This window comes from Ceratotherium simum, chromosome 12 (genome assembly GCF_057802395.1).
Source record: "Ceratotherium simum simum isolate JZ-2026a chromosome 12, ASM5780239v1, whole genome shotgun sequence".
Classification (NCBI taxonomy): Eukaryota; Metazoa; Chordata; class Mammalia; order Perissodactyla; family Rhinocerotidae; genus Ceratotherium; species Ceratotherium simum.
In genome coordinates, this window is record NC_141911.1 from 330,507 (window position 1) to 349,040 (window position 18,534).

The 18,534-nt window shown below is 41.4% G+C and overlaps 1 long non-coding RNA gene across 2 annotated transcripts in view; it reads right to left on the minus strand.

Annotated features, from left to right (window-relative positions):
* LOC147915757 (uncharacterized) overlaps positions 1-18,534 on the minus strand; it is a 40,969-nt gene that overhangs the window by 15,550 nt on the left and 6,885 nt on the right. The window contains exons 2-6 of one of the 2 annotated variants that reach the window (XR_015553767.1): positions 17,584-17,705; positions 17,419-17,483; positions 17,100-17,293; positions 14,104-14,169; positions 12,797-12,960 (exon numbers count right to left, since the gene is read on the minus strand). This is a non-coding gene — a long non-coding RNA (uncharacterized LOC147915757). Of the gene's footprint in view, positions 1-12,796; positions 12,961-14,103; positions 14,170-17,099; positions 17,294-17,418; positions 17,706-18,534 lie in introns of both variants that reach the window. The other variant, XR_015553768.1, reaches the window with a different exon arrangement.

Below are 18,534 nucleotides of genomic sequence, written 5' to 3' on the forward strand. Positions count from 1 at the left end.
TTCACAAGCCGCCAGCTTCACGGCCGCCGGGAGCAGCTCACAGGTACGCAGCCTCCCTGGAGGCGCGGGGCCCTGAGCCGGGGAGCGCCCCCGCTGTGGGCATTTTGTGGACCCAGCACAATCGACACCAGCGGCATAATATCTGACTTTGCCTGCTACTAAAGCATTGGGGAGCACCCCCAGAAAACCCGGTTCACAAAGAAACTAAAACTGGCTCTTAAAGGGCCTGCACACAAACTCACCCGTTCCAGAAAGCATCCTAAAATCACCAGAAAGAAAGGTGCACAGTGCTTCGGTGACAAGAGACTCACCTAATAGGCCCTGAGTGCATCTCGGTGAGGGGTGAGACCTCTCCAGGGACTGGGACATTGGCGGCGGCCATTGTTGTGGCCTGGTGTGGGCGTGCTGACACAGACGCCATTGGAGTTCTCCCTGAGACCTGCTAGCCCAGGGTCTGCTCCACCCGCTAGAGCACCGATTTAATCCAGCTCAGCCAGGGCAGGCAGCCCACCCTAGAGACTAGCCCCACCCAACAACAAGCCCTCAGGCAACGTGTGGGCCTGCATAGATTGGTGACTGGATTTTCTGCAGCCTGGCAACTGAGCTGACTTGAGCGGGGCAGGGTGTGCACAAGGAGCGGGTGGAGAGTGTGGGGCGGTGGCAGAGTGTGTAGGGCTCCCGCCGTGGAGAGACTGGGTCCACTTGGGGAGGTCGGGGTGCTCACACGGGGCAGGACTGTGTTGACTGTGTGTGTGGACCTGTGGGCGGCAGGGCTTCTCAGCCACAGAAGACTTGTACTTCTCAAAGACCCACATAGGAGGTTTGCTCCACCTTCCAAAACCTGAAACAATTGGGTGCTCCTGTGCCTGAGGCCAGCCCCACCCAGCTGCAATCCTCAGAGAGCTGACAAGAGACCTAATAGGCTAGAGGCTTACAGCAATTGTAAGGCCCTGAGCCTAACAACCTGCCAGGGTGGGGGCCTACTCACTTAAAAGAAATACTGCAACACAAATGTGGTATTAGAACTTGCAGCCAACTGTGCTGGGGCTCCCCACACCTGATAAAGAGACTGAAGGGCCCACAACAACTACAAGCAGCTGAGCATTACAACAGCTGGCCAGGAGCATAACTCAGCCTCCCTGGGCACCTACAGGGAGAGCAAACAGGCCACAGCAGAAGGATACACGTAGCCCACATAGGGGTCACCCTGGAACATTGAGAACTGAGGGAAGCACACTGGAAGCCTCCTAAGCCATCACTTACATAAGGTCACCTATCCAAGAGCAGGAGACGTAGCTGACCTACCTAATACGTAGACACAAGCACAGGGAAAGAGGCAAAATGAAGAGGCAAAAGAATACATTCCAAGTAAGGGAACAGGACAAAACCCCAGAAAAGGAACTTAGTGAAACAGAAATGAGCAACCTACCTGACAGAGAGTTCAAACTAAGAGTGTTAAGGATGCTCACTGATCTGGGGAGAAGAATAGATGGACTCAGTGAGAATGTCAACAAAGAAATGGAAGATATAAAAAAAAACCAATCAGAAATGAAGAATACAATACTGGAAATGAAAAACTCATTAGAGGGACTCAAAAGCAGAGTAGAGGATACAGAAGAACGGATCTGTGAGCTGGAAGAAAGACTAGAAGAAATTACCCAAGGTGAACAGGTAAAAGAGAAAAGAATTAAAAAGAGTGAGGACAGTCTAAGGGACCTCTGGGACAACATCAAGCGCACTAACATCCGTGTTATAGGTGTCCCGGAAGGAGAAGAGCGAGACAAGGGGGCAGAGAATCTATTTCAAGAAATAATAGATGAAAACTTCCCTAACCTAAGGAAGGAAACAGACATCCAGGTACAGGAGGCACAGAGAGCCCCAAACAAGATAAACCCAAAGAGGCCCACACCAAGACACATCATAATCAAAATGTCCAGAATTAAAGATAAAGAGAGAATCCTAAAAGCCGCAAGAGAATGTCAAGTTACATACAAAGGAAACCCCATAAGGCTATCAGCTGACTTCTCAGCAGAAACCTTACAGGCTAGAAGAGAATGGCATGATATATTTAAAGTGCTAAAAGGAAAAAACTTACAGCCAAGAATACTCTACCCAGCAAGGTTATCGTTCAAAATGGAAGGAGAGACCAAAATTTTCCCAGATAAGCAAAAATTAAAGGAGTTTGTCACCAAGAAACCAGTGTTACAAGAAATGTTAAAGGGACTGATTTAAGGGGAAAAGAGAAGACCACAAATAGGAAAAATTATCTATTTCCATGATTAGAACGTAATTGATACAAATGCACAAAAAAGAGGTTAGATATGATATTAAAAACATAAAAGGACGGAGGAGGGGAGTTAAAGCTTTCAGACAGAGGTCAAACTAAAGTGACCATCAATTCTGTATAGAAGAAGTAAGGAACAGAGAAGGATTACTGAAACACTGAGAAAAAAAAAGTTAAAAAATGGCAGTAAGTACATACTTATCAATAGCTACTTTAAACGTCAATGGACTAAATGCTCCAATTAAAAGGCATAGGGTGGCTGACTGGATAAAAAAACAAGACCCATATATATGCTGCATACAAGAGACACACTTCAGACCTAAAGACACTCACAAACTGAAAGTGAAGGGATGGAAAAAGATACTCCACGCAAATGGCAATGAAAAGAAAGCTGGGGTAGCAGTACTCATATCAGACAAAATAGACTTTAAAACAAAAACTGTAAAACGAGACAAAGAAGGGCATTACATAATGATCAAGGGAACAATCCAACAAGAGGATATAACACTTGTAAATATCTACGCACCCAATGTAGGTGCACCTAAATATATAAAGCAATTATTAACAGACATAAAAACAGAAATAGACAGTAACACAATAATAGTAGGGGACTTTAACACTCCACTTACACCAACGGATAGATCATCCAAACAGAAGATCAATAAGGAAACATTGGCCTTAAACGACACACTAGAACAGATGGACCTAGTAGATATATACAGAGCATTCCATCCAAAAACCGAAGAATACACGTTCTTTTCAAATGCACATGGAACGTTCTCCAGGATTGATCACATATTAGGCCACAAAACAAGTCTCCATAAATTTAAGAAGATTGAAATAATACCAAGCATCTTTTCTGACCACAAAGGTATGAAACTAGAAATCAACTATAGGAAGAAAATCAGAAAAGCCACAAATACATGGAGATTAAACAAAATGCTACTGAACAACGACTGGGTTAATGAAGAAATCAAAGAAGAAATCAAAAAATACCTGGAGACAAACGAAAATGAAAATACGACATGCCAGAATTTATGGGATACAGCAAAAGCGGTTCTAAGAGGAAAGTTTATAGCGATACAGGCCTATCTCAACAAACAAGAAAAATCTCAAATAAACAATCTAACAATGCACCTAAAGGAACTGGAAAAAGAAGAACAAACAAAGCCCAAAATCAGTAGAAGAAGGGAAATAATAAAAATCAGAGCAGAAATAAATGAAATAGAGAACAAAAACCAAAAAAAAAAAATAATAAAACCAAGAGCTGGTTCTTTGAAAAGATCAACAAAATAGACAAACCTTTAGCTAGACTCACCAAGAAAAAAAGAGAGAAGGCACAAATAAGTAAAATCAGAAATGAAAGAGGAGAGGTTACAACAGACACCTCAGAAATACAAAAGATTATAAGAGAATACTATGAAAAACTATATGCCAACCAATTCGACAATCTGGAAGAAATGGATAAATTCTTAGAATCATACAACCTTCCAAAACTGGAGCAAGAAGAAGTAGAGAATTTGAATAGACCAATCACCAGTAAGGAGATCGAAACAGTAATCAAAAACCTCCCCAAAAATAAAAGTCCAGGGCCAGACGGCTTCCCTGGTGAATTCTACCAAACATTCAAAGAAGACTTAATACCTATCCTTCTCAAACTCTTCCAAAAAATTGAGGAGGGGGGGAAGCTTCCTAACTCATTCTACGAAGCTGACATTACCCTGATACCAAAACCAGACAAGGACAACACAAAAAAAGAAAATTACAGGCCAATATCACTGATGAACATCGATGCGAAATCCTCAACAAAATACTAGCGAATCGCATACAACAATACGTTAAAAAGATTATACACCATGATCAAGTGGGATTTATTCCAGGGATGCAGGGATGGTTTAACATTCGCAAATCAATCAACGTAATACACCACATTAATAAAATGAAGAACAAAAATCACATGATCATCTCAATAGATGCAGAGAAAGCATTTGACAAGATCCAGCATCCATTTATGATAAAAACTCTGAATAAAATGGGTATAGAAGGAAAGTACCTCAACATAATAAAGACCATATATGAGAAACCCACAGCTAATATCATCCTCAATGGTGAAAAACTGAAAGCTATCCCTCTAAGAACAGGAACCAGACAAGGATGCCCACTGTCACCACTCCTATTTAACATAGTATTGGAAGTCCTAGCCATAGCAATCAGGCAAGAGAAAGAAATAAAAGGGATCCAAATTGGAAAGGAAGAAGTGAAACTGTCACTATTTGCAGATGACATGATTTTATATATAGAAAACCCTAAAGAATCCACCAGAAAACTTTTAGAAGTAATAAACGAATATGGTAAAGTTGCAGGATACAAAATCAACATACAAAAATCAGTTGCATTTCTGTACACTAACAACGAAGTAGCAGAAAGAGAAATTAAGAATACAATCCCATTTACAATTGCAACAAAATGAATAAAATACCTAGGAATAAACTTAAGCAAAGAGGTGAAAGATGTGTACACCGAAAACTATAAAACATTTCTGAAAGAAATTGAAGAAGACACAAAGAAATGGAAAGATATTCCGTGCTCTTGGATTGGAAGAATTAACATAGTTAAGATGTCCATACTTCCTAAAGCCATCTATAGATTCAATGCAATCCCTATCAAAGTTCCAACAACATTTTTCACAGAAATAGAACAAAGAATCCTAAAATTTATATGGAACAACAAAAGACCCCGAATAGCTAAAGGAATCCTGAGAAAAAAGAACAAAGCTGGAGGTATCACACTCCCTGATTTCAAAATATACTACAAAGCTATAGTAACCAAAACAGCATGGTACTGGCACAAAAACAGACACACAGATCAATGGAATAGAATCGAAAGCCCAGAAATAAACCCACACATCTATGGACAGCTAATCTTTGACAAAGGAGCCAAGAACATACAATGGGGAAAAGAAAGTCTCTTCAACAAATGGTGTTGGGAAAACTGGATAGCCATATGCAAAAAAATGAAAGTAGACTCTTACCTTACACCATACACAAAAATTAACTCCAAATGGATTAAAGACTTGAATGTAAGACCTGAAACTGTGAAAGTTCTAGAAGAAAACATAGGCAGTACGCTCTTCGACATCGGTCTTAGCAACATCTTTTCAAACACCACATCTGACCGGGCAAGAGAAACAATAGAAAAAATAAACAAATGGGACTACATCAAACTAAAAAACTTCTGCACAGCAAAGGAAACCATCAACAAAACGAAAAGACAACATAACAATTGGGAGAAGATATTTGCAAACCATACATCTGATAAGGGCTTAATCTCCAAAATATATAGAGAGCTCAAGCATCTCAACAACAAAAACTACCAACCCAATTAAAAAATGGGCAAAAGACCTGAACAGACATTTCTCCAAAGAAGATATACAGATGGCCAACAGACACATGAAAAGATGTTCAAAATCACTATCAGGGAAATGCAAATCAAAACTACAATGAGATATCACCTCACGCCCGTCAGAATGGCTATAATTAACAAGACAGGAAACAACATGTGTTGGAGAGGTTGTGGAGAGAAGGGAACTCTCATACACTGCTCGTGGGAGTGCAAACTGGTGCAGCCACTATGGAAAACAGTATGGAGATTCCTCAAAAAATCAACGATAGAACTACCATATGATCCAGCTATTCCACTGTTGGGTATTTATCCAAAGAACTTGAAAACACCAATTTGCAAAGGTACATGCACCCCTGTGTTCATTGCAGCCTTATTCACGATAGCCAAGACTTGGAAGCAACCTAAGTGCCCATCAAGGGACGAATGGATAAAAAAGCTGTGGTATATATACACAATGGAATACTACTCAGCCATAAGAAACGATGAAATCCAGCCATTTGTGACAACATGGATGGACATTGAGGGCATGATGCAAAGTGAAATAAGTCAGAGGGAGAAGGTCAAATACCGTATGATTTCCTTCATTAAGTAGTAGATAATAACAACAATAAACAAACACATAGGGACAGAGATTGGATTGGTGGTTACCAGAGCGGAAGGGGGGAGCGAGGAGGGTGAAACGGATAATTGAGTACATGTGTGTGGTGATGGGTTGTAATTAGTATTTTGGTGGTGAACATGATGTAATCTATGCAGAAATAGAAGTACAATGATGTACACCTGAAATTTTTACAATGTTATAAACCAATGTTACTGCAATAAACAAAAAATTTAAAAAAAAAATAAAAAATAAAAAATAAAATAAAATAAAATAAAATAAAAAATAAAAAAAAAAACAAATAGCTGGATTTCATTGTTTCTTATGGCTCAGTAGTATTCCATTGTGTATATACACCACATCTTCTTTACCCATTCATCCCTTGTTGGGCACCTAGGCGGCTTCCAAGTCTTGGCTGTTGTTAATAATTATGCAATGAACATAGGTGTGCATGTATCTTTACACTTTCATGTTTTCATGTTCTTTGGATAAGTATCCAGTGGTGGAATAGCTGGATCATATGGTAGTTCTATTCTTAATTTTTTGAGGATTCTCCATACTGTTTTCCATAGTGGCTTCACCCGTTTGCACTCCCACCAGCAGTGTATGAGAGTTCCCTTCTCTCCACATCCTCTCCAACACATGCTGTTTCCTGTCTTATTAATTATAGCCATTCTGATGGACATGAGGTGATACCTCATTGTAGTTTTGATTTGAACTTCCCTGATAGTGATATTGAACATCTTTTAATGTGTCTGTTGGCCATCTGTATATCTTCTTTGGAGAAATGTCTGTTCAGGTCTTTTGCCCATTTTTTAATTGGGTTGTTAATTTTTTTGTTGTTGAGATGTATGGGTTCCTTATACATTTTGGATATTAAGACCTTATGAGCTATATGTTTTGCAAATGTCTTCTCCCAGTTGTTAGGTTGTCTTTTCACTTTTTTGATGATTTTCTTTGCTGTGCAGAAGCTTTTTAGTTTGATGTACTCCCCTTTGTTTATTTTTTATATCGTTTCCCTTGCCCAGTTAGACATGGTACTTGACAATATGCTGCTAAGAGCAATGTTGAAGAGCATACTGCCTATGTTTTCCTCTAGAAGTTTCACTGTTTCAGGTATTACATTCAAGTCTTTAATACATTTTGAGTTAATTTTTCTGTATAGTGTAAGATAATGGTCTACTTGCATTCTTTTGCATATGGCTGCCCAGTTTTCCTAACAGAATTTATTGACGAGACTTTCATTTCTCCATTGTATGTTCTTGGCTCCCTTGATGAAAATTAGCTGTCCATAGATGTATGGGTTTATTTCTTGATTCTGTTCCATTGATCTGTGTGCCTGTTTCTGTGCTAGTACCATGCTGTTTTGGTTACTATAGCTTTGTAGTATAATTTGAAATCAGGGAGTGTGATATCTCCAGCTTTGTTCTCTTTTCTCAGGATTGCTTTGGCCATTCGGGGTCTTTTGTTTTTCCATATCAATTTTAGGATTCTTTGTTCTATTTCTGTGAAAAATGTTGTTGGAACTTTGATAGGGATTTCGTTGAATCTATAGATTGCTTTAGGAGCTATGGACGTTTTAACTATGTTAATTCTTCCAATCCAAGAGCATGGAATAAATTTCCATTTCTTTGTGTTCTTCAATTTCTTTCAACAATGTTTTATAGTTTTCAGTGTACAGATCATTCACCTCTTTGGTTAAGTTTATTCCTAGGTATTTTATTCCTTTTGTTGCCGTTGTAGTTGGGAATGTATTCTTAATATCTCTTTCTACTATTTCATTGTTAGTGTATAGAAATGTAACTGATTTTTGTATATTGATTTTGTATCCTGGAACTTTGTTGTATTCATTTATTATTTCTAAAAGATTTTTGGTTGATTCTTTAGGGTTTTCTATATATAAAATCATATCATCTGCAAATAGTGACAGTATCATTTCTTCCTTTCCAATTTGGATCCTTTTTATTTCTTTTCTTGACTGATTACTTTGGCTAGAACTTCCAATACTATGTTAAATAGGAGTGGTGAAAGTGGGCATCCTTGTCTGGTTCCTGTTCTTAGAGGGATATCTGTCAATTTTTCACCATTGAGAATGATATTAGCTGTGGGTTTATCATATATGGCCTTTACTATGTTGAGGTACTTTCCTTCTATACCAATTTTATTCACGGTTTTTATCATAAATGGATGGTGTATCTTGTCAAATGTTTTCTATGCATCTATTGAGATGATCATGTGATTTTTATTCTTCATTTTGCTAATGTGGTGTATCACGTTGATGATATGTGGATGTTTAACCATCCCTGCATCCCTGGAATAAATCCCACTTGATCATGGTTATGATCTGTTTCATGTATTGTTGTATTTGATTTGCTAGTATTTTGTTGAGAATTTTTGCATCGATGTTCATCAGTGATATTGGCCTGTCATTTTTTTTGTCTGCGTTGTCCTTGTCTGGTTTTGGTATCAGGGTAAGATTGGCTTCGTAAAATGAGTTAGGTAGCTTCCCCTCCTCTTCAATTTTTTGGAAGAGTTTGAGAAGGATAGACATTAAGCTTTCTTTGAATTTTTTATAGAATTCCCCACAGAAGCCATCTGGTCCTGGACTTTAATTTTTGGGGAGTTTTTTGTTTATTGTTTTAATCTCCTTACTGGTGATTCATCTATTCAAATTCTCTAATTCTTCTTGATTCAGTTTTGGAATGTTGTGTGATTCCAAGAATTTATCTATTTCTTCTAGATTATCCACTTTGTTGGCATATAGCTTTATGTAGTATTCTTTTATAATCTTTTCTATTTCTGAGATGTCCATTGTAATTTCTCTTTCATTTCTGATTTTATTTATTTGAGTCTTCTCTCTTTTTCTCTTGGTGAGACTAGCTAAAGGTTTGTCGATTTTGTTTATCTTTTCAAAGAACTAGCTCTTGGTTTCATTGACTGTTTCTATTTTTTTTTTTTTTTACTCTCTATTTCATGTATTTCTGCTCTGATTTTTTTGTTATTTCCCTCCTTCTACTGATTTAGGGCTTTGTTTGTTCTTTTTCCAGTTCCTTTAGGTGCACTGTTAGATTGTTTATTTGAGATTTTTCTTATTTTGTGAGGTAGGCCTGTATTGCTATAAACTTCCCTCTTAGAACTGCTTTTGCTGTATCCCATAAATTTTGGAATGCCACATTTTCATTTTCATTTGTCTCCAGGTATTTTTTGGTTTCTTCCTTGGTTTCTTCATTGATCCAATCATTGTTCAGTAGCATTTTGCTTAATCTCCACATATTTGTGGCTTTTCTGATTTTCTTCCTGTAGTTGTTTTCTAGTTTCATACCTTTGTGGTCAGAAAAGATGCGTGGTATTATTTCAATCTTCTTAAATTCATGGAAACTTGTTTTTGGCCTAATATGTGATCAGTCTTGGAGAATGTTCCATGTGCATTTGAAAAAAAATGTGTATTCTTCAGTTTTTGAATGGAATGTTCTGTATATATCAACTAAGTCCATCTGGTTTATTGTGTCATTTAAGGCCAATGTTTCCTTATTGATCTGTTTGGATGATCTATGCATTGGTGTAATTGGAGTGTTAAAGTCCCCTACTATTTTGGTATTATAGTCTATTTCTCCTTTTATGTCTGTTAATAATTGCTCTATATATTTAGGTGCTCCTATGTTGGGTGCATAGATATTTACAAGTGTTATATTCTCTTGTTGGATGGTCCCTTTATCATTATGTAGTGCCCTCCTTTTCTCTTGTTACAGTTTTTGTTTTAAAGTCTATTTTGTCTGATATAGGTATTGCTACACCAGCTTCCCTTTCATTGCCATTTGCATGGAGTTTTTCCATCCCTTCACTTTCAATTTGAGTGTCTTTAGGTCTGAAGTGCGTCTCCTGTATGCAGCATATATATGGGTCTTGTTTTTTTAATCCAGTCAGCCACCCTATGCCTTTTGATTGGAGCATTTAATCCATTGACATTTAAAGTAGCTATTGAAAAGTATGTACTTATTCCCATTTTGTTACTTTTTTTCTGGGTGTTTTAGCAGTTCTTCTCTGTTCCTTCCTTCTCTTGCTCTCTTCCCTTGTGGTTTGATGGCTTTCTTTAGTATTATGTTTGGGGTCCTTTCTCTTAGTTTTGTGTATTTAGTATAGGTTTCTGGTTTGTGATTACCATGAGGTTCATATATAAAAACCTGTGAATACAGCAATCTATATTGTTGATGGTTTCTTTAATTTCACCTCTTTCTAAAAGCTCTACTCTTTTACCCCCTCCTCCCACTTTTTATGTTTTCGATATGATATCTAATCTCTTGTTTGTGCATTTGTATCCATTACCCTCTTATCATGGAAATAGATAATTTTTTCCTATTTGTGGTTTTCTCTTTCCCCCTTAAATAATTCCCTGTAGCATTTCTTGTATGACTGGTTTCTTGCTAATAAACTCCTTTAATTTTTGCTTCTTTGGGAAACTCTTTCTCTCTCCTTCCATTCTGAATGATAACTTTGCCAGGTAGAGTATTCTTGGCTGTAGGTTTTTTCCTTTTAGCACTTTAAATATACTATGCCACTCTCTTCTAGACTATAAAGTTTCTGCTGAGAAGTCAGCTGACAGCCTTATGGGGTTTCCTTTGTATGTAACTTGTTGCCTTTCTCTTGTGGCTTTTAGGATTCTCTCTTTATCTTTAAGGCTTGCAAACCAAAGGCTTGCAACAGTCTGAGGAATGTTTAGTGAAGAAAGATGGTGGAATCTTTGTGAAGGGAATAATCTCAGTGGCATTAAAACTTGTGCTGTTCCCATCCTGCTCTCACAATATCCTCAGTAACTTTGAAAACCATCAGTCTCAGAACTATGGTAGCTGTGAAAACCAGCAGCCTAGCAGCCATGGTGGGCTTGGAGTTCCGAGAAGACCCATCCCCATTGAATTGTCACGATCTGACCTGCCTGGCAGCTCCTTGAAAAAACCCCATTTTCAGGGCTTCTCTTTATTTGACTCAGAGCTTGCTCAGTGAGGAAAGCTTTTCCCCAGAGCACTTGCCATAACAATCAGTGGTAATTCTTTTACATTGTAGCTGCCTGAGCAAGCTATACCAGATGAGGCAGGCAAGAGGTGAGCCAAACACTGAAAAGAAAAATTAGGAGAATGAGATGGCCATGGGGGCTTTCAAAAGCACCAGTGTATCTGTGAGGATCTAGAAGGCCACAGGTGTGCAGTGTTGTGCGCACTCCCAGGAAAGACTTTAGAAGGTCTTAATCTCTCACCTCTAGCTGAAAGATTGGCTTCATATCTGAAAAATGGATTTAATGATATACACTATATTAATAGAATAAAGGACAAATACCACCTGTTCCTGATAAACATATACAAAAGTGAATTTCAAAAAATACAACATCCTTCATGATTTAAAAAAATCACTCAACACATTAGGAATGGAAAGAAACTTTATCAACCTGACAACTACTCTCCTTGAAAAACCTTTCGATGATGAAAGACTGAAAATTTCTCCCTAAGACCAGGGACAAGACAGTGATGTCTGCCCTCATGTCATATGTTAATCACATTGTACTAGAGGTTCTAATGAGGGGACTTAGGCAAGAAAAAGAAATAAAAGTCATCCAGGTTGGAAAGGAAGATGTAAAACTATTTCTTTCTGCAGATGACATGATGATGTATATGGAAAATCTTAAGAAAAAGACACACACACACAGTATGTGAATCATATCCCCATAGGCGTATAAAAAATGTAAATTGTCTCATGTGGCTAGTGGCTACACTATTGGACAACCTGGTTAGAATGCCAGATTCTAAGTCAACCAGTTCTAACCCTCCATCTTCCATGGATCCCAACTTCAGTAGCTGATTTCTTCAGGAATGATTTCCACACTCCATATTCCATGGTTCCCAGCACAAGGCACCTCCATGTCTGCTGAGTTGACACAAGCTCTCTTGAGTTCTAAATCAGTTGCGCTCACTGGCTTAGGAAGAAGCTGGATTTTAGGTAACAGCTCTATATTCCAATGGCTCTGTACCATAACAGCTAGGAACTGACAGACTACGGCATGGGGGTACTTTTACTTAAAGGAGAAATTTCCAGAATCATTAGGTCCTGAATTGAAACTCACCTTAATGCTAAAATTTGACAGTCAGAAAAATGGCTCCTGATGCTACTATTTTAGAAGAGCTGATTGAGCTGAAAGACAGGGCAATATATCCGAGGTCAGAATCCCAGGCTCAGTGGCCTCGGAGACTTTTCAGCCACTGAGTGCACTTTCCTATTTATCTTTTTTTCACAACAAGCACTACACCGGGTATGTGTACCAAAGGATGTCTTGTTTCACGGTGTGACTTAGGTGTGTGGCACTGTGTCAGCTACTGAATCTCTCTGTGTGTGCCTCTTTCTTAATTTGTAAAATGGGAAGAAGAACCTGTCTTCGTGAATTGTTATTAAAAGTCACCTTCTAACTCCCGAGTGTCCATATTCAGTCTCTACATGGAAACAGAGTGGACACACAACCCCGTTCTCACCGCATCCTCAATACTTCTCTTGTTCCACTGATGTTTGCTGGTGCTTGGCTGGGCTGTGTCCTGGGAATAGAGTAGGTTGGTGACAGCGAAATTCAGCTGGAAGTGCTGCGGCCTGGGACTACTTGTTGGCTTGTCTGTCACTAGATGAACTGATGGCTCCACTCCTAGAAGAAAAACAAAGTATAAAATCCCCTATCAGGGGAAGATTTTCACAAAGAAGTCATTCCAGCCAGTCTACTTATTCCTGGCAATGTGATCTGAGCTGGGTTTTTAAAGGTGTGCTACAGAAGACTCTCCATCTGACTGTCCACCTTGAATCCATTCATGTGTCTACTGGACCAACTCCCCACCAAACACTAGGAGAGTTCACTAGGATGGGGGAAGAGGAGTTGGGCCTCTCAGGGGCATAGTCAGCAAGTGCAGGTGCTGACCATGTCAGTGGGCATCTGTCACACATCTTTGCTGACCTCGGTTCCTAATGGGTCCTCCTGTCTCTGGTCACCTTCTCCCTCCCAATTCATTCTCCAAACATCACCTAGAAGATGAGCTTTCAAAAGCAGAACTCTGAGTGTGTCATGTCCTTCCACAAACCATTCCAGTGCCCAACAAATCTCTGCCTGCAACTTTAGCTTCAACTTCCACCTCTCCCATGTCAAAGTGTATGCTTCAGCTACAGCAAGCTTCTTGCAGCTTTCCCAAATGTGCCCTGATCTTTCTATCTTGTAGGTTATAGATACATGTAGCACCACTCCCTATCTCTTCCCCCCAGCCAGGTCTTGTTCTAAATCACATCTCACTTCCCGCATCACTTCCTCCAGAAGACTTTTCAAGGAGGGGCTGTGTGTCCCTCCTTGAGGTTCCCACAATCTCTTGAAACTACCTGATGATAGGAATCATCAAAATGTATCACCAGTGCCTATTTACTTTCATCAAATATTTGTTGAATGAAGGAATGAATCAATGTATGAGTCATAACTAGACAGATTAAGAAGGCAACTCAGGATCCTTCACATTTTGGATTGGAAAAATTGACATGTAAAAATAACCATTCCCTTGGGTGCAATTGTTGCATGTTCTCTTCTTGCCTCCTGTTGGATGACACACTGCCACAGGTCATCAACTTGGGCCCCCAGAAACCCCCCTTTTCCCTCCAGAGCATCCATCCATTCCACTCTACTGAGAAGACTCATCCTTCCTCACAGCCCCATCTCTTTAAGCCATGAAACCAGCCCCCCATCTCACACCTGTCATAGGTTGCACCCAGCTAGTGGGATGAGGCCTTCAGGGTCTGGTGTAGAAACACTTACTTCACCATGCTGGGGTCCAGATTGTAGGAGAACAGTGAATTGATAGTGACCAACATGGAGCGCAACCTAGAGACACAGACCATGGGAACTCAGCCAGCACCCAACACCAGCAGTGTCTCCCGAGTTCCTGGTTTATACAGCCAGAGACCTAGGGCCAAGCAGTGGGGGATTATCTGGCTGCCTCTTCCCCCAAGTTAGGGAAGAGACCCTGACCACAAAGGGAAGGCTTCCAGGAGTTGGGAATAGAAGCAATACCAGTAACAATAATGAACGTCTATCGAGCATCTCTAAGAAGTGACTTACGCATTCCCTCCCCATCACTGTGGTGGAAGGTATTATTATAATTATCCCCATGGTAAAGACAAAGGAACTGAAGTTTGGAAATATTCCAAGTCAGCACTGTGTCCCATGACCTCCCACTTCCCCAGTGTAGATGTCCTAGCTCCTCCACCCATTCCTCAGAGACCTGGGTTCAAATCCTCAGGCAATTCTTGGCCTGTTCACTTCACTTCTCTGAGCCTCTGTTTTCCCATCTGAAAAATGGGGATGATCCTTTTATCCACTTCATGGGGATTGTTGTGAGCATAAATGAGATGATCATGTATGCAGAGCAGGGATCCTGGCCATGGTCAGTGTCATTATTGGGCTGATGTTTGTGAAAGTGTCTGGAAGAGAAGGAGGTCGATGTTGGGGGTTAGTGGCTCCATGAGATTAATGCATTTCCTACCTCTGAGACCTATGGAAGGATATGGTAGGATTAGCTGGCAGAGATGTGGGGAGAATGGGCAGCATGTCAGTGACTTCAGATCAAGGATATGTGAGGGGAGCTCAGAGCCACCAGCCACTAGCTCAGCCAGTGCTTCCAATCTCCTCAAGTTATATCAAGTCGGTGACCAGGCAAGAGCAGAGTATATCTCATAGCTGACTGTCCCTATAGTGCTTGGTGACCCAGAACATGGGTAGGGACAATGGGTGAGATGGGGGTCTCCCTGGAGGGGACCACTGGAGCCAGAGAAAGAACACAGGCCTTGTGGCAAGGAGACCTGAGTTCAAATCCTGGCTCTGCTACTAACTCTGTGTGTGACCTTAGGCACACCGCTCCCCTTTCTGAGCCTCAGTTTGACCATCTGAGAAATGGGGAAGGCAGCTAGGGCCTCACCTCTAGAAACTGAGAGAACCCAGAGCACATAGGGAAAGTGAAAAGTTGACACAATCACTTAATAGATGTAAGTCAGATGGAGAATGAAAGGAGCTCCCACGGCAAGAGGGGAAGGGAGGGGAGAGAGACCCCACCTTGTCCTAGATGTCCCTCGGCAGGGCAGTGTACTCCAAAGACATGGGCTTTGGGTTGCTGAGGGTCCATTGATGATGTGGAAGCATAGCAGGTACTCGCTCTGGAAAGAAACTCTGGGGTGCATAGCCTTGAGCCACCGAGAGGAAGAAAGACAGGTGGAGACCCTCAGCTTTTACCACAGAGGCATGGATGTCCAGGGAGCCCTGCCTACTGTCAGAATCTGCCAAAATCAGGCCCACATGCTGGGGGCTGTGGGGGCTCCCAAATGGAAAAGAGAAAAGGGGGAAACTGGAATTTTATAAGGATTCTCCTGAGCATAGCTTTGCTTTTTTTTTTTTTTTTTTTGGTGAGGAAGATCAACCCTGAGCTACCATCCATGCCAATCCTCCTTTTTTTTTTTTTTTGCTGAGGAAGACTGGCCCTGGGCTAATATCCGTGCCCATCTTCCTCCACTTTATATGGGACGCCACCACAGCATGGCCTGACAAGCAGTGCATCGGTGCGCACCCAGGATCCGAACCCCAGCCGCCAGCAGCGGAGTGCATGCACTTAACCACTACGCCATGGGGCCGGCCCCAGAGCTTTGCTGCTTTTGCTGTTGCAGTTCCTGCTTCCTGGAATGCTCTTCCACCCTCTTCTTTTCCTGGAAAATGCCTATTCATGTTTCAGGAGTGCAATGAGATGCACCTCCAGGAAAGCAAGGACTGGTCTGTCCTGTTCACTGCCATGTCCCAGTGCCTAGACAGTTTTGGGCACATAATATCCTCTTCCAAGTAGCCCTCCTTGACTTCTTCCTCCTCTGCACTCCCATTCCATTAATAATGGTGTCTCAGCCTTTTTTGTGTCCCTAAGTCATCTTTAGTTGACTTGACTGTGAGTTTTTCAGGGACAGAACCTGTGTCTTCTCTCTCCATACCCAACACATGACTTTAGGACAGAATAGTCACACATATGTGTTTGTTGAATGAATGAATGTGAGCTGCAGTGAACCCCCAAATATGGGGGGCTGAGATACTCATCTCTAACTTGTCATTCATTCACTCATTCACTCGGTACTACAGTGTACCAATATACTAAAAACTGAGGATATAGTGCCTCACTAGACAAACCATCACATCGTAGAGCTCAGAGTGTAAGGGGGGAGTTGGATAATTAAACAAATAATTGCAGTAAAGTGTGATAATGTTGTTGTGGTGCCCAGCTCGGAACTGGGGGACCATGTACAGCAAGGTTTCTCATCCTCAGAAGTACTGACTTTTGTGGTGGTCTAATTCTTGGTGGAGGTTTCTCCTGTGCATTGGAGGATATTAGCAACATGCTTGGCCTCTATCCACTAGATTCCAGGAGCTCCCTCGTCAAGGTGTGACAATCAAAAATGTCTCCAGACATCGCCAAGTGTCTCCTGAGGGGCATAATAACCCCCAGTTGAGAATCACTGGCCTAGGGAAACCTCACATAGAAGAACCCTTGTCCCCAGAGATCCCAAGGGTCAGACATTTTGGTTTTGAATTAAAATGTGTCACATTAATTTTTTCAAAGACTTTCATGGTATTTACCTGAAATAACAGTAGAGACCCTCCATATGGAGGTTTGAGGAGGGTGTCCCCCAACCAGAACTTGGGCTGCTCTGTTCAAGAGGAAATAAAATAGAATGGGTATAAGTAATGATCACTGTAAATCCAGGCTCAGCATGAACACTCACCACTGAAAAGAGGTTGTCCCTGACCAGGGTGTAAAGGCCCATCTGGGTGATACGGTGGGTCAGCTGGTTCAGCTCCCAGTAAAGCTACTCTCTGTCACACAGCGTCTCTGTCATGCTTTCTGCCATGGTCCATGGGGTCAGGGTGGGAGGTGCAGATGGCATCCACACTTGTGGCTGCCCTATCCTTCTCAGGCCTGGGGAGAGAGGCATGTGGGGACCACAAGGAGGGAGGAGCAAATTGGTGGTCAGTGGGAAGACTGAAAATGGGGCAGTCACCAAAAGTGGTCATTACTAACAAATGCTCAGCAAAGGGTTTTACCTGAGGGAAGTCAGTCTGCAACCAGAATAGAAGAGGCCCAGGCTGCTCTTGAACAAGGACCCAAGCTGGGGATGAAGGAGGAGGAGGATGAGCAGGAAGGACAGGGGGTGGGGAGCAGCTGGCTGGCATTTATCCCACCAGGAGCTGCTGGGACCTGGGTCTCACCAGGTGCTTCAGGACTCTGTCGGTGAGGTTGAATGTTGCTGAGCCGTTGCTCATGTCTGTTCAATACTGGAGGTTGTAGATGGTGAAGTTGACTATGAGGGTCTTCAGGTTGCACCCTAAAGCTGCAAAAAGAGAGGGAGAGAGATTGCTACCACTGAGAGCTGGCCTGGGACCAGATCAGAGTCCTGCCGATCATCTTCATTATGATGTGTTGTCTTCCCTTTCAGTGGCACCACCACCCACCAATGTGGTCATCCATGTCAAAACCAACATATCTGCTCAGCTTCTCCTCCCTCAGCTCCCAGTAACACCAATTCCACTTGCAGAATGGTCCTCAACACATTCCTTCTCTCCATCCATGTACAGCTCAGAACTTGTCTTTTCTCACATGAACCAATACCCTAAAAGTCCCACTGGATGCCCTGTCTAAAGGATGTTCTCTACATCGAACACTAGAATTTTTCTGAAATGAAAATCTCACTAGGAACACTCCTGCTCTAGTACCACCCATGGCTCCCTAAGACTTCAGTGTTAAATTCAAGCTTCTTGACCTGGCACTCAAGACACTTTCAAATCTGTCTCTTGCTGACTTTTCAGCCTCATTTATCCATTCACTGTGAGTTAAGCTTTGTGCTTCAGGAAAATCAAATTCCTCTCAATTCTCCCCATACACTATGCTGTTTGTGCCTACTGGCCCTTTGTTCATGGAATTCCCTCTGCCAGGAACACTCTCCATATCCTATTTTCCTAGATAACTCCTACTCATTCTTAAAGCCTCCAATTGGGCAAAACTTTCTCCAGAAAGCCTTTCTCCTCCAAATTATGCAAGGTGCCTCTCCTCAAAACATTCCACATTGTATTATAATGGTCTGTTAATTTCACAAGACTAGGGGCTCTCTGAGGGCTGGCACCAGATTAAATTGTTGGTATAATCTTTGTGATCAGCATGAT